Genomic DNA, 12,301 nt, shown 5'->3' with positions numbered 1-12,301 from the left:
GTAGTCGTGGCCGAGTTGGTTAAGGCGGCAGACTTATATCATAAGAGAACATGATTCCCTGAGTTATCTGTTGGGTATGTCCCACGCGGGTTCGAGTCCCGCCGACTACGGCAAATATTTTCCCGACTTGTCCCGCCTCTGCAGAATGCATGAACAATGCGTACATGAATGTCTGCTACTTTATTTGTATAATATATACATGAATGAGATTATATTACATATAATATAATACCAGATGAAGTATGAATGATGCCATATATGCAATAAGCATGATAGGATGGCATATACTCGTCACAGATATCAGTATTTTGTGAAAACTTCTAAGAAAACTGAAATATCCAAAGCTTTCTCTATATCTTTCGATGTAACGCTTTCATGATTCAGTAAATGTTTGGTTTTGCTCTATTTGGAAGTGTATACTTCCTACTTCAATTAGATTATAACCTAATTGAAGTTGGTGTCCAGTATCTCTACAGCAGACCCTCTCTCTATCACTGTCTTTTATGATATTATTTTGTCAGTAAATTCGACCATTGCTGAATAGATATGATAGATGTAGGACGAAATTCACGAGTGCAAACGTGGGCAATCTTTCTATCTATCTCTCCATTCATCTATCGTTCTGTGGCTCTGTCTGTCCATCCTTCCATCATCATCTCACCTATCTATTAGTCTACCTATCTATTCATACAGGAATCGACAAATTGCTCCATTTGATTCTAAGACTGCTTTATAAAAACGTATTCACTTTGTCCGAACCGAGCGATGTAAAAAAAAACAAAAAAACAAAAAAACAAAACAAAAAAACCTTATGAACTATAGTACGAAGTACGGATTATCACATTCGTTTCTTTTTGATAGGTTACAGCGTATTACATTCATTTTCATAATCGTATGTGATTTTCATTCATTTAAACTATTTGAGGCCATATTCGTACTCTCAAGCAAGCGATAAACGCGGCCAACAGGTTGATTTGTACCTACTCAAGACAATTTATTACTTTCTGTTGATTTAAAAAAAGTATGTATTTTTTTTAATTATTTAGTGTTGTTATCCATTAAACAGAAAGAAAGTGTAGGCCTATATATGCTGAATATAAAAGTTGGGATGTTTTAAAGTTTCAAATTTTTTAAGGACCCGTAATGAAATATATTATTGAGTAATGACGTAATCGAACATGGATGAAATGAAAGACCCAATTTTAAAGAGCATTATTTTGTCCCTTGCATCAAATCATTGTTGTTAGAACTGATGACTTTTTTTTTACTTTTTTTATTATTTTTTATTTAGACGGAAGGGGATTTATCGATTACAAAAGGAAAAAAACATCATTACTTTCTAACAACAACGAAAAAATCAACCATTATGTTTATGGCTATGTCGAATACTGCAGTTTTGAAGGAAAAAAACCAACCAAACAAAAAAGAATGAAAATGTTCGGCATTGCCAAAAAGCTTAATTATATCTGCTTTGATTGAATTTCTCCTTTCAGCTCTCTTGTTTGATTTGACTATAGGCGTGTATCTATAACATTACTGTGAATACAGAGTGTCAAAATAAATGTTAAACAGATACTATTAGAGGACAAGTTCACCCTCATAGACATGTGGGTTGAGTGAATGCAGCAATATTAGTAGAACACATCAGTGAGACTTTGAGCGAAATCGGACAATCCGTTAAAAAGTTATGAATTTTTGAAGTTCCTGCTCAGTCACGGCTGAATGAAAAGACTACTATAGCTTGTGATGTCACATGAGTACAACGATATAAAGAAAGAATAAAGAAAATTCAACATATTTCCATTTTTCTCGCATAACAAAAGAACACTCGACTTCTCTCTTTCAGAAGGCAGGGGGAATAATATTACCCTTAACATACGTCAGTAGCGAGTCGAAGAAATGTGCACTTTATTCAAAAAGTAAAGTTTTGTGAAATTCTCTTTTTATTTTCCTTATATAGTTGTACGCATGTGACATCATACACTGTAGTAGTCTTCTCTTCCAGCAGTGACTGCGCAGATACTTAAAATATTCGTAACTTTTGAACGGATTGTCCAATTTTCCTCAAACTTTCACTGATGTGTTCTACTAATTTTGCTGCATTATCTCAATCCTTATGTATATGAAGGTGAACCTGTCCTTTAATGATGCTTGATTCAGGCGCGGCGGGGGGGGGGGGGGGGGGGGAGAAGATCCCCAACAGAAAGCCTATCATTCTTTCACTGTAACTGTATTTTCAAGTATGTATCGCCTTAACCACTCGGCCACGACTACGTCATTTTGTGCGCTTGCGCGAGGAATGTGAAAAAAATACTTGCATGCAATTAAAAAAAAAAAATCTTACGGTGATAACAAAACACCGGGTGACTTACAAAAAATTAAAGAGAAGAGTTTTTTTTTTTCTTGGTCAGAAAAGTTATACAGTAACTCTGGGTCTTAGTTGCCTGGTTTTTTTTTTTTTTTTAATCTACATGATCTGCTGTTTATATAAGTTAGCTATGTTTACTGTGTAACATTTGAAATCAAAATTGTATAATTGAGTTTGTAATTTGTACAATAATTTATTAATGTTCCTTATAAGGGCAACGTGTGTGGCTCACATGCCTACGTGGAATACGTCTTTATTTTGGTCACTTTGTTGTCACTATTTTATTTCTCTTTCATTTTGTGTCATGTGAATTTTAAAATCTTCGATATCACCTCAATTTCTTCGATCTCACATGGGTTTTCCTCCCTGCATTGCTAGTGATCGGTTACAATTATTGCCCCAACCAATAGCGACAATTTTTTTTCCCGTAATCTTTTATTGATTCCATATTCAATATAATTTCATGACAAATCGAATCACATGTATTACAGAATCCACGACTCAACAAAACACAATTATAATGAAATCAAGCCAAGCTGTACTTTCAGCAGAAACAGTGCATTCGTAAAGAATATACAATGCACCGAAAAAAACAAAAACAAAACAATAACATACACTGCTTACTTACTTTCATTAAAATCAAATGGAGCTGTCCTTTTAGCATGACAGTGCATTCATAAAAAAAAAGAATATCTATATTAAATGGAGCTGTACTTTCAGCATAACAGTGCTTCATAAGAAAAAAAAAGAATATTTAACACATCAATATACACCCAAATAAAATTGATATACAACCAAATGGAATCGATATTCCCTTTAATCACCCCCTCCCCTCCCCCTCCCTCTCCCAACTACCCTTCCCCTCCCTTCCCCCCTTCCCCGTGGACATCTGGCTCCGGGTCCTTCCATACTTATTTTCAAATTTTCCCATTTACTGAAATGAATGGTTAAAGTTCCCCTCATTGATGCTAATTTCTTTTCCTCAAATCTATCCTCTAAAATATTATTTTTTATTTCATTATATGTGGGCGGCTTTCCATATTCTCTACTTTTAAATATCAAATATTTAACCAAAATTAGAATATGATTTAACAACTGATGTTTTCCCCTATTATCCTCCTTCCACCCAAACAGAATTTCTTCCCAAGTACAATTTTTAAAATCAACATCCTCTATCATTTCTTCAAATAATTCCCAGATTAATTTCACATGCTCACAAGTGTAAAATAAATGTTTGTATGTTTCTTCTTCTTTTTCACAAAAAAGAGCATAAGTTACTTGCAGTAAAACCAAACCTGAAAAGATGGGGATTTGTATAAACAATACCATGCACCAGTTTAAACTGAAACTCTCTTAATCGGCTATTTAATGTACATTGTCTTGGCCTTAAAAATATATTTTGTATCTCCTTAACAGAAAACCCATAATTTTGATTAATTCTATCAAAAATCGATACTGCACTTTCTTTTTCCTTAAAAAATTGCAAATACATTTGTTTTGATCTTAAATTGCTAATATCAATTGTTTTCCCTCCAATAATAAAATCAGTTTCCAAAATATCTTTTTTTTTTTCTTTCATATTTCTCCTCCAACCCACTGGTATATTTTCATAAATACATCTTAACAAAAAAACATCTTTAACTCCTAAACCTAAATCTCTAAAATATCTATCACATTTCAATTCACCATTATTTCCTAATATATGTTTTTATCTATAAACTCCCTTTTTATACATATTTTCATCATATATGCAATTTCTATTTAATCGTATATATTTATTATTAAATATCATAACATTACCACTATACAAACTATTACTGACATTACTTCTCATATGTTTCGTATTAACCCACACTTCTAATAAATCCCTATGAAATAATGGAGCTTTCACTTTCAACAGCGCTGGTAAATAATCACTCAAAAATATAAATTCTCCTCCTTTGTCTCTCGTAACAAAATTAAAATATTGCTTCCATTTCATATTTTCATCTTTATTAAGAAGTTTCTTAACCCACATAACTAGCTGTGCATTAACTAAATCAACAAAATTCATCATTTTAACCCGCCTTGTCTATAATCTAAAACAATATATTTTTTTCTAATTTTATCTCTTTTTCCTTTCCATATAAAATCAAAAACAAATTTGTGTAAAGAATCAAAAACCCACCTGGGAACTGGAGTGAGAGAAGCTCGATATATAACTTTTGAATAAATATGTACTTTAAGTAATTGAATCTTTCCCATCAAAGTTAGATCTCTTTGTTTCCAGAAATTCAAAAGAACTTTTATTTTACTCAAAATCTCTTTATTATTCATATTTTCCTTCGTTCCCTTATCTAAAGAAAAAAAAACCCAAGTATCTTCACAAAATCAACTGTTTCTCCAAAATTAGTATCTAATTTCAAATGCTGATATGATCCCAATTTTAATACTTTGGTCTTATCCATATTTACCTTTAATCCCGACATTTTTTCAAATTCTTCAAACAACATCTTTAACCTATAAATTGATTTCTCATTACGTATAAAAATAGTCATATCATCTGCATATAAAACTAATTTAGTTTCCTCATCTCCAAACTTTATTCCTTGTACAGAATTATCTCTTCGTAATCTATGCGCCATTATTTCCATGCATAAAATAAATAAATAAGGAGACAGTGGGTCACCCTGTCGAACACCTCTCTCCACTTTAAAATAACCGGTAGAAACCCCCTCATTCAAAACACAACTCAAAGCATTTGTATACAAAACTTGTACCTACTTTTGAAATGACGGGCCAAATCCGAAAGAAAGCAAAACCTTTTGAAGAAATCGATGGGAAATAGAATCAAAAGCCTTTTCAAAATCTATAGCCAATAAAAACCCTGGTAAATTATAATAAGATGTATGAAATATCATATCATCTATGATTCGAATGGCTTCCCCAATATTTCTTCCCTCAATATAACCTACTTGATCTCCCAAAATAACTTCATTCAAAACTTCCTTTATCCGTTTAGCTAAAATCTTTGTTAAAATCTTATAATCTACATTAAGAAGAGATATCGGTCTATAATTCTTCCATAAAAAAAAGGATCTTTCTCATCCTTAGCAATTAACTTAATTACTGCTTGCTACTGTGAAGACGACATTTCCCCTAATTGATATGCCTCATTTAAGGCTTCTCTTACTATACTCCTCCAATCTCCGGCCAAATTATATTATAAAATTCAGTTGTCAGACCATCATTCCCCTGCGATTTATTTAATTTTAATTCTTTTAATATCTCTATACACTCTTCATTACGTATCAGACCTTCACAATATTCCCGAGATTCCTCCTTTAATTTTGGTAAATCTAGAAAAAAACGTTCATCCCAGTCTTCTATATCCTTTCTATCTAATGTGGTATACAATCTACTATAAAAATTCCCGATTTCTTCAGCTATGATTTTTTTCATCACTACAAATAACACCCTCCGATATCTTCAATTTCTTAATAATACTTCTCTTTTTATTCCTTTGCATTAACTGATTAAAATATCGTGAATCCCTTTCTCCACTTTCATACCACGAAGCTCGTGACCGAATCTTTATGCCTTCATTTACATAATAAAGAATAAGATCGATATTTCACATCGACGCGACAGCTTTAAAACCAAATCTGTGATCGATATATTCATACTTTTAGGCACTCACCCCTATGACAATGGCTACACACACACACACACACACACACACACACTAATACTAACACTAACACCCACCCACACACACACACACACACACACATTATACATGCATACATGATACATAATGTATACTTTGTGATGAAGAGTCATAAAATGCTACCTCTCACTGGATAAAGATCACAAAATAAAGATTAATGAGTCGACGTCACTATATCTTGAACTGAAAAGAACACCAATCCTTCCTTTTTCAACATGATATTTAAGTTTCAGTGTTTCTAACAAATTTCCTTTCCCAATAGGAAAATGTTCGTCGTCTGTCACAATCGAGTCTGAAACAAAAAAAAAAATTGTACCAATTTGGCTGTCGCGAAGTCAGCTGGATCGAATGCCTCCCCTTCTAACTCAACCACTGCATCACAAGTAGGCCTACTTGCCTTATAATGGCTCTTCGAGGGCTCTGTAATATAAAGTTCATTGATCTCGTCCACTGACCAAGAAAATTGACCCTTAATAACCCTCTGAGTATGAAAGAACATTTTCCGATTTATATACAGTACATAACACCAAATAACATTACCGACGATTTTGATAGGACTTTGGCAGTATTATACGGCCACACAAATCACATTTCAGCTAAATTATGATTTTTGACCTTTGACCTTTCACCAATGCATTTTCAGGCAGCTAACCTTATCTAACCTTCAGACCATATAGGCTCTAATAGTTATCACCAACAGACATTCCTAGCTGAAAATAGAATATCTAATCAAAGTGCAATAACCGTCGATGTTGACCTTTCTCCTTTTACAACTATAATTTCGCTATAATTATCGTCTATTTCCTTTTCCCTTTCTACCAAGTCATCTACTGGACATTTCTTGATGAAGGGTCAGCTATAAGAAGTGCCATATCCTATAGCCAACTTTGATGACTTTTGAACTTTTACCTTAAAGTATTTAGCCCAAAATCTCAAGGAGCATGCCGTGGTCTGCATGGTAACAGTTAAACCAGAGGCTGCATTTCCTTGAATGGCCAGAAAGAGCTTCGGACATATACCATGTATAAGACAGTCCGAATAAAATGATGCATAAAAATAGTGTCGTAGTCGGCGGGATTCGAACCCGCGCGGGAAACTCCCAATGGAATCCTCAACTTTCTCTAAAGTAATCGTAGGAGCAATGCCAACATATCATTCACACACTCACACCCACCTTGAGTCCACCGCCTTCACCAACTCGGCCACGACTACTTTTTTGTGTTATTGCAATAGATTACCAAGCTCTTTAAATACCTCATCGTTTCGTCATTCTTTTGTTGCATGGTTACAACACAATTAGATACTACTCGGTGAAGTTCTACCCTGGTGCACGCAATAATAATTGTTAGTGACAGTTATACAACAGAAGGTGAGAACACGCTTACTATTGCAAGTCATTGCAAATTCAGAACACAGCGATTGATGTGATTCATTAATGATTATTCTTAGTTGAAATTAGAAATCACTACAGATTGAAGAAATCTAAGGAAAGAAAGTAATTTGGAAATCGATTCATTAGGTACATTGAAAATCCTGTACACTGTATCTTTACAACGTTCGTTTCTTTCGTCCCATAGCCGGGGTTTGCTTTGTCGTGTCAACCGATCATTATAGCAATTGAAATAAAACGTCACTTGCCATCTATCTACAGAGTAATAAGTTGACCCTGTAACATGAATGTAGTTAGTATTTATTGTACCGTTCAGAATGCTGATATTGATGATGTTTACAACAATGAAACAATGACAATGATAGTCATTCGAACAATATTATCGTGACAATGCTTCATGACTTGTTTTGCTCTTAATTTCGCACTTTTTTCTTAATGAAATTCTTGCATAATGCTGTAATAGCTTCAGTAGTTTCATGGTTTCTCACTTTTTTGTCTTTGTAATAGTAATTAATGTTGTTGCCCAGTGACAAACAAAATAGTTGATTTACTACACGTCAATATACCTGTCAATTTGAATAATATATTGTGCGGTATTCTACTCCAGTTCATGAAAAATTGTCAAGCGATGCTATCTCACAATGCCGATTTATTTTTTGTGTATAAATATATAATTTATGAAAGAATTAATAGTTCTTCCTGTATAGACTAATGCTGTGATCACAGATTGCATTTGGTTTGAAAGTTTAAAAGTTGTCACGTCGCTGTTAAGCATCGATCTTAAATTCTTTACTAGCCCCGAGCTGACATGGTTATGGGTTGGGGCAAAATAACCGATCAATAACATCAAACATGTCAAACAACGCAGTGGGAAAACCCGTGCGGTGATGACATTGAAGGCTGTTAAATTCGGGGGTTTCGCAATATCTTGGCGAATAGACGCATTTATTTGCAAATATTTGCATATATTATCATCGCACTTAGCAGTTTAGTTAATTATACGGCCGACACAGTCTTGCTCATTCCCTATTTCATGCAAACTGTCGTAGATATTCACTTCAGGTCCAATCGAGTACTCGCTCTCGTCTGTGATGAACACATTCGTTGTATTTTCAGGCTTATTCGTGCAAACCATCCAAAATTTTGTAACCGTTGCAAAACTGTTTTATGTACGAAAGCGGTATAAATATATTTTGTGTGAAAGTGGTAAGTGCACTAAATTGACGTAGTCGTGGCCGAACGGTTAAGGCGACAGACTTTAGTAGACGCATTGAACGCTAAAGGTATCTGTTGGGGTCTCCCCGCGCGGGTTCGACTCCCGTCGACTACGTTGTTTTTCCTGTTATTGATTGTGTATGATTGTGTATGATTGTGTGTGTATGATAATAATATATCTGTTGTGCAATGTCTTTACATATTTGATTGTTGTACATCTGTAGTTAGGTATAGATATAGATATTCGTTCAATATCAAATATCAAAAAAAAAATATCAAAAAAAATATCATTGTATATAACATTAATTTTCATTAGGTTCCCGATTGGTCGCAGTCACTTTCGCAAACTTCGAAGCATTCTCTTATAGGTCATATTCTCCAAATTCTTTTTTTTTTTTTACTCCACAGAAAGCAATACTAATAATGAAAACGATTCTTTGGTAAATAATATTTATTCCCTCTTAGAGAATCATTAGTGCTAGATTAATACAGCTCCACAATGATTCGAGAGAATGGATAAATCCTTTCCAAATTTCAACTGTTGTTAAATGAAACTTGGAACGATTTGTGTGCAGTCAGTGGAAGATTTTGTTAACCAATGACGTCATTACATATTCTCTTGTTTACATAATATGTGTTTGCAATTTTTATCATCATTGTTCCTTATAGTAGAGCAGATAAGCCCTCAAAATCACGTGAATTGTGCAAAATTTGACTAAAGCATGAAACTTTCACCAGTGTTAGTACATACCATAAGATTTATTTTAAGATCGGGAGGTAAGTCTGATTTGACCTCTGATGACCTCCAGAGGTCAATGTACTTTAGATATCAGAAAATCGATGTTTTTAGACATTTGCGAATGATATATGTGGTTATGTTGCACTAAACATGCATTTATACCACAGAGAAATCATTTCCAGATTCAACAGAGCACTGACAGGTTTTTACCTTTGACCTCTGATGACCTCCAGAGGTCAATGAACTTTAAATATCAAAATATCGATGTTTTTAGACATTTGTGAATGATATATGTGTTTATGATTCACTAAACATGCATCTATACTTCAGGGAAACCATTTTCTGATTCCACAGAGCATTGACAGGTTTCTACCTTTGACCTCTGATGACCTTGAGAGGTCAATGACCTCAGAATATCAGAATACTGAAGTATGACATCATTGGTGTCAAACATGGTAAAGATGTACAAAACAAGCATATCTGTGTACAATGACATCGTCTTCATATTCCAAGGCACACTGACAAGTTTCTGCCTTTGACCTCTGATGATCTCGAGAGGTCAATGACCTCAAAATATGAGAATAGTTTGGCATCATCAATGGTAAACATGATGATGTTCTAGAGAGCACTCGTAGGCCCTGCTTATTAACGAGCCATTACCGTTCACCTATGAAAATCACACAAGGTCAAATACCTCGAATGAAATGTGAGGATGTTAATATTGATATTGCGATAGTTAATAGTTAATAATTGTTTATAATGTAGGGCTTTACAAACCATGCATTTCTGTTACCAAAAAAGTGGCTACTCATTCCGCAGAACTTTTCAGGTAATTATCTAAGTCAGGTATGTGCACAGAGCAAGGGGTGTCGATCTGTTTTCACGTGGGGGGGGGACTTGGAAAATATGTAAAAGCATAAGTTCATGGTGCAAAGGAATGAAGCGGAGGGGGAGGGGAGGATGTGGGTGGGGGATTGGATTTTTGCAGGTTTAGACCTGAAATCAGTGATTCAGTGTAGCTCTTGTTTAATGTGTGCGTCATCACTTATACGGAAGTTGATGGGGTGTGGGCGCATCTCACCTACCCTCCTCCCAAAGACGAAGTTTTTTTTTTTTTTTTTTTAAAGAATCTGATGCATACGTTTTGGGGAATATTTAGAAAATTATGGATCACCAAGGTGTACCAAGTCTATATGGATGGGAACCCAGCAAGCGCAGCGTTGGCGAGGGTAGGGTATTCCACTCCCATTCGAGAGAGCTCTTGTATTTTGAGAAATGAGATTCAACGACCTGGCACACAGGCACTTTTGAAGGAATACCTCGAAATTTGTATCAAAAAGGTGTAGTAAATCAGCCATCTATGGAGGGAGACCAATCGACAGAAGGATGTGGGTGGAGGTATCCCCCTCCCACATTATGGAGCTTTTGCATTCTTTTGTTTGCAATTCAATGATCTCGTGCCACTCTTGGTGTTGAACTACCATTTTGAAAAAAAAAGTCCATACCCAAATGTGTAGCCATAATCAATGCATGGAGGAGAGGTTGATACAGCGAGAGGAGGGTATGAAAGGGGCTGTCCCCCAATCCTTCCCATGCGAGGGAGCCTTTGCAGTAAGAATAGAAATGTAAAAAAAAAATTAGTATACTCATTTATGATGGAATATTTGGGAAATTATCAGTAAAAGGAGTGTACCAAATCTAAGGGTAGAAACCGAGGAGGGATTGTTAATTGAAAGATACACTACCCCCTCCAACAAGAGGGATTTTCCTTGATATGTCGGAACTGAAATTAAAGATCTAGTTCATACTTTGTGATGATATAGAACAAAAATGGGACAAAAGCACTGAGCGTATATGGAAGGGGACATAACGAAAGATAGTGTGGGGGAGGGGGTATAAATGCAAAGGAGATTCTGCCTTTTAATCTGGTGCATACTATAGCTGAAATGTTCAGTGACAATTCATTTTCTGTCAAAAAAAGTGAAGAAAAAAAAACTCCATCTCAGGAAATACTTGGAGGCAAAGTTTTATGTCCCCACCATTCCCCCTCCCATATTTTCTCGGGAGGCGGGGCAAATGCCTCTTGCCCTCCAAAATGAACAATCGTGCATATATAGGGAAGCCTTTTCATCTTTGGAATTCAAATAAAAATATCTCTTAAAAACATTTTTCATAGAATAAGGGAAATTATCATTCCCCAAAGTATGTTATATCTGTGGAAGGAACCAAGCAGGGGGAAGGAGTCTATCGAAAGGAGATATCCCCTCTCACAGAAGGGAGATTTTGCATTTCAGAATTAAATTTTAACAATCCGATGCACACTTAAAGTGAAAAACTTGGGCAGTTTTCTGTCTAAAAAGCAAAAAGCAAAAAACAACAACAAAAACTAACAACAACAAAACATAGATCATTATCTCATAATTTAATGGGGTGGGGGTCAACTATCCCTGCCACCACCCCACCCCTCCTCCAAACTGATGCCCCGGTATGTGCATGTGTTTTATTCCACTTGTTGAAAAGAAGAGAGAGTTTTAAGAAACAGTATTGTTCAGTGGTCGCTATCCCAGTCAAGTAAATTGTTTATCAATAAGGTGATTTCCTTCACCTGTATACCTTAAGATGATGTAGGCCTGGTATTTGCCTTGCACGTTATTACATCTATTTCTTTTTTAGTATTCTCGTTTATATTTTGATGTGAAAGTTGTTTACTTTGCCAAGATTTTATTTGTATAGAAAAAATAATCCAAGACTGAAAATGAAACTGATACAATATCTAATGATTGACATGATGCACATATTGTGTATTTCTACAGCAATAAAAGTGAGCAATTCAAAAGGCGTGTACTCATTTCACATGAACATTAGCGATGATCCTCTGAC

At 35.0% G+C, this 12,301-nt stretch overlaps 2 non-coding genes across 2 annotated transcripts; one reads left to right on the top strand and one right to left on the bottom strand.

The window, feature by feature from the left end:
* Trnai-uau (transfer RNA isoleucine (anticodon UAU)) lies at positions 1–110 on the top strand. Its single transcript has 2 exons — positions 1–38; positions 66–110. It is a non-coding gene; the product is annotated as a tRNA-Ile (tRNA).
* A 7,030-nt stretch (positions 111–7,140) lies between these two features.
* On the bottom strand, positions 7,141–7,289 carry Trnal-caa (transfer RNA leucine (anticodon CAA)). The gene is made up of 2 exons: positions 7,252–7,289; positions 7,141–7,185 (listed from the first exon to the last, which is right to left on the bottom strand). It is a non-coding gene; the product is annotated as a tRNA-Leu (tRNA).
* Positions 7,290–12,301: the final 5,012 nt, after the last annotated feature.

This window comes from Diadema antillarum, unplaced genomic scaffold, assembly GCF_040938485.1.
Source record: "Diadema antillarum isolate AM-2024a unplaced genomic scaffold, OU_Dant_1.0 scf00000097, whole genome shotgun sequence".
NCBI lineage: Eukaryota > Metazoa > Echinodermata > Echinoidea > Diadematoida > Diadematidae > Diadema > Diadema antillarum.
The sequence above is the reverse complement of the archived record's forward strand: the minus strand, read 5'-3'. Positions and strand labels throughout refer to the sequence as shown.